Source organism: Cebidichthys violaceus, unplaced genomic scaffold, assembly GCF_023349555.1.
Source record: "Cebidichthys violaceus isolate CVI_PGR_0920_01 unplaced genomic scaffold, fCebVio1.0.p SCAF_22, whole genome shotgun sequence".
NCBI classification, from domain to species: domain Eukaryota; kingdom Metazoa; phylum Chordata; class Actinopteri; order Perciformes; family Stichaeidae; genus Cebidichthys; species Cebidichthys violaceus.
In genome coordinates this window covers 8,905,652-8,910,241 of record NW_027176395.1, presented here as the reverse complement: position 1 = coordinate 8,910,241, position 4,590 = coordinate 8,905,652, and the positions used below count along the sequence as shown (strand labels likewise).

The window sequence follows — 4,590 nt, the reverse complement described above, 5'->3', positions numbered from 1 at the left end:
ACTGACGGACACACCTCATAGAGCTAACTATTTCTTTATTTAGTAAAAATAAATACTTTTCTTTACCATCATCTGTTGTACTTGTCGTATTTGTCATGGCCTAGGAGCTGGGTTATGACAAATTGGGGGCTCGTCCGGCTTTTTTCCCGTTTGTGCTGTGAGTTAGGTAAGAGTTGAGAAGGTGTAGTTTTGTGCCTTTGGGCATTTGGTACCTATCGTGCGTTTTTGTAATTTGTTTGTTGGCGGCGGTTGGGTCAACTAAACGGTAAAAAGCTGTCTGAAGGTTGGTTTTCATCGTGACCTACATTTGTGCGTACAGATTTATAGTTGATGCGCGTGTGCGTAAAAGTTAGTTTGGACCACTTTTAGCGTGCTTCCTTTGTTCCTTTGTTTACTTGTGCCGCCGGTAAACTTAGCTGCTCGTGTGAGTAGTGATTCGAGGGAAAGGACAACTGTTTTGGGATAGATCTACTGGGTAAGTTACGTTCATATTTATTTGGTGGTCTTTTCTTATCAGGACTTGGTGGAGAGAGGAGGTTTGTGGTGTTTAAGCTGAAGTGGGCCCAGATGACTCTTGCAGGTTGCTCTGTGCGTAATTCTATCAAAGTGGTGCGGAGTGTTCCCTGGTAGACTGTAGCGACATTCCCCTTTGGGTTCGTTGACCTGGTTTTGTGTAGTGCTGTGGCGAACGTGGTTGAAGCTTGCTTGGGAGCATGTCCGTGGTTTCAGAGGAGTTGCTAGCTTGCTAGTCGCTCTGCTAAACCAGCGGTCTTCAGTGCATAAATACCCACCGCAAGTAGCTGCATGAAGACTAGGGATGAGCTTAGTTAGCTGGGTTGGTCTTCAGATAGTGGGGATACTCCAAACCGAGGTGAGAATTATTCCTCATTGTGCACAAGGGTGAACTTTGTGATGTCTGTCTGGTTCGGCTATGTGCGTAAACGTGGGTAGCTGTAAATAGTTGAAATGTCTGAGGTTGAGGCGTTCATTGCCGCTCCATCTCAGGAGTCACTGGATACATGCACAAGAGAGCAGTTGCTCTTGATTGCAGATCATTATTCAGTGGTAGTTGTGGGAGATAAACGTGTTAAGGAGAACATTAAATATGCTATAATGTCAAAATTGACTGAGATAGGAATTATGTCTGGGGGTAAACAAGAGTCTTCTTCAATTTCTACCGCTGTATCTTTTCAGACTCAGGGACTATCGTTTGAACAACAGAAGGAGATTTTGTTGTTGCAGATGGAGCATGACAAAATTAAACTTGAATTGGAAATTCAAAAACAGATAGAAATGGAGAGAATCCGCCAGCAATCAGAGACGGCCAAGGTAGAGCTGGAGAGATATCATTTGTCTCTGGTCAGAGATGGCATGTTGTCCGGTGAGGATCAGGGCGCACAGGTGCCCAGGTCTGCGGGGAATCGAGTTGATGTTAGTAATTTGCCCTGGTTGCCACCGTTTAATGAAAGGGATCCAGACACTTTCTTTTTGCTGTTTGAGCGTGTAGCTAAGGCTAGAAAGTGGCCCAATGCAGACTGTGCTATTATGCTTCAGTGTGCCCAGGCGAAAAAAAAAAGTACTTTTTTGTATTTAAAATATACTGACATTTTCAATAGTACACTGCAAATATACTATCAAAGAATTGTACTTTCTGTAAATATATAAAAAGTACACAAAAGTTACGCTTTCACCTATTTTCAAAATTCAACTTTTAACACTTTAAAATAATTGTACTGTAGTATACTTTCAAGAAATATATTATAAAAAATATATACTTTAAGTGAAAGTTCTGTGCAATTACTTGAATGTACTTCTTTGAACTTTGTTTTCAAACATATTTTTTTATATTTCAAAATGTATGCTCTAAATTACCATTGAAACAAATGCACCGGATGCACATTTTTAAACTACTTTGATATCTTGCCGTTTTAGTACATCTTATTCATGCTTATATTTCAGTACATTATGTGTATATTTCTTGAGGAAAATGTTAATTATTATTGATTATGTGTATTAGAAGAATGATGCACCGAAAGCCCCTTTATAACCTTTCCAATTGTTTAAATTATCAAAATTGTATAAAGTACACAAATAGCTACACTCATAATCATTCAATAATATTTTTAAGTAAAATGTAGCTGAATTGTATAAAATCAAAAGTTTATTCATTCAAACACTTAAACATTAAGTAAATATGCAATAACCTGAAAATATGTATAACCTGAATGTAGGCAAATCAAGTAAACTTTATGTGACTGAATCATCACGTGACGCTCTGGTAAGGAAACGTCACTTCACCAACGTGACACGTGACTGAGCGTGGACTTGGCATTCAGATTCTGACCGACCGAGCAGGACCAAGTTATGAGGTAAGTCCAATCATTTGCCATCTTAAATAACATGTTATTTTAGAAGTATTTGTTTTACGAAGACGGATATGGTTCTTTTGACAATTATATTTGAGAGGTTGGTGAATTTAGGTTAGCACGTGTCCGAGGATGCTGAATGGCCTGCTATGTGAGTTAGCACGAGCTAGCGGCTTTGGCGCCGGTTAGCATAGTTGCGCTGATTGTGAAATACTCTGGCTTCGTCGCGACGTTGCTTCCAAAGCAGAGGACCTTCGGTAGAGAACACTCTGCTCACCAAGCTGCTGCCGCTCAGGCTGCGTGCGTCAACAGCTAACTTCCACCATGTGGCTATAGTCACATCGTGGTTCGCTAGCACTTGCTATCTGGCTCAGCACTAGCTAGAAACACCGCGTGAAAGGTAACAACGCTGGTTGTCGTGCACTGCGGGGCTTGTCGCAACCCGCGCCTGATACTATGCTTCGTTTCACGATGCCCCGAGACGGAACGCCCTTCTGCTGCTAATGGTTATCTAGGCTATAGCTGGTTATGCTAATGCCGCTCAGGCTGCGTAATTTGCTAACACAGGCTACCTACATCTTAACCGGCTGCACCTGCTGCTCGAGTTCGGCACGAGCTAAACTGCAGAGAGGTTTACACAGTTGGTTGACATTACAGTATAAGTGGCTCGTTATACTGCGGTGGCCTGAAAAAATAAATAAAATAAATCCGATTTATTGCCAATTAATGTTATAGTTTCATATGCAGGGAATGTGATTTGGTGTATTGACAACAAAATATGGAATAATATACAATATAATATGTACAATGCAAGATCAGGCAGACGCACCTCTGCAGCTGGTTATTTGTCATTCTGGTTGAAAACTAACCTTGTAATATTTTCCATTACTTTCAGCTACAACACTACGGGGCCGAATCAACAAAGTAGATCACGTCTTGTCCAGGCAACCTCTCAATGCAGGTGAGTAACATGACATATGATGGCATTGATAAGTTCTATATGAACTAAGCCATAGTTTTCTGCAGAAATGTTGGCTCTATCTTGACCTTGTTGGTTTTTTTTCTCCTTTAGGTAGAATATGTGAATGGGCCTATGGGAATGTAAGGTGTGTGGAAAATAAGTAGGAAGTAGGTATGAATTGCTTAAACATTGCAAGCTACAGCAATAAAACATTTCTTTCACTGTTTTTTTTCAGGTAAATGCAGAATTCATGCGTACAACCACTTTGGTCAAGCCACGTTCCTGGCACAGCTTGACAAATACACAGGCAACATAATGATGGTCGTCAGCAATAGAGGAGGAGCTGGAAGGAAGATCCGGCTCGTCATATTCATATGTGAATAATGTCTATCAATTCATAATAGGTAGGTAGAGATCTTCCAACTGTATATTGTGTTCCATTGGTTCTCTCATATACAGCACACCTTGGCTGGCAGCACAGTGACAGTTTAATCGATCACGCATGACCCTTTTTTGCCAGGAGCTGGCTGCCCTGGTGTTCACAAAGGAGGTCCTTCCACTGTCCACCCTGACTGGGAAGTCTGGGAAAGTGGGACCTCCTAAAAGACAACTGGACGTTGCCAAAGTGCAGGCCAATACAGGTCGGTAATTTGAGTCGTATGTAGACAATTTAAGGCTTCTGTGATTTATAAAGCAGCAGGATCACATGTTCGTGGTAAACACACCACCAGTGATGAAATATGTTTGACCTGCACTGGTAGGAATATTAGCATATCATATTGATATAGTTCCTCAAGTTAATCCTGATTTACTGTTCAAAACATAATATTGGTTTAACAGGATTTCCTGTGTAGTCAAAATAGAAGAAAATGTTGTATGAATATGCTGTGACATCATCTCTCGTCTCTTCTCTTAACAGGCGCTGTTATTCAAGAGTCTCCGCAGACGAGTGCCTCGGCCGTGCGAGCGGCCATCAGACGGAAGTGAACAAGCAGTTCAACCAAAAGAAAGGAACATAACGTGGATCATGTTTGTGTTTCTATTTAGTGAGCGAGAGTCTGCAGTGGTGCAATTCTTTTTGATGGTTCAGTGTTCTTCTGTTTTAATCTGAAACATGGTCATTCTGTTTTGTTTAGCAATACATGTACCATGTAAACTTAAATCAGAACATGTTTTGCTCTCTTAAGTATATTTTTCTTATATTTCTCAAATGCATTATATTACAATTATTTGAAAGTGTTTAAAGTTTTAATTTGCAAATTG

At 40.6% G+C, this 4,590-nt stretch overlaps 1 long non-coding RNA gene across 1 annotated transcript; it reads left to right on the top strand.

The window, feature by feature from the left end:
- The first annotated feature begins 3,239 nt into the window (after positions 1 to 3,239).
- LOC137877904 (uncharacterized) lies at positions 3,240 to 4,390 on the top strand. Its single transcript, XR_011103582.1, has 5 exons — positions 3,240 to 3,327; positions 3,439 to 3,472; positions 3,563 to 3,731; positions 3,848 to 3,968; positions 4,247 to 4,390. It is a non-coding gene; the product is annotated as an uncharacterized lncRNA (long non-coding RNA).
- The last annotated feature ends 200 nt before the right edge of the window (positions 4,391 to 4,590 follow it).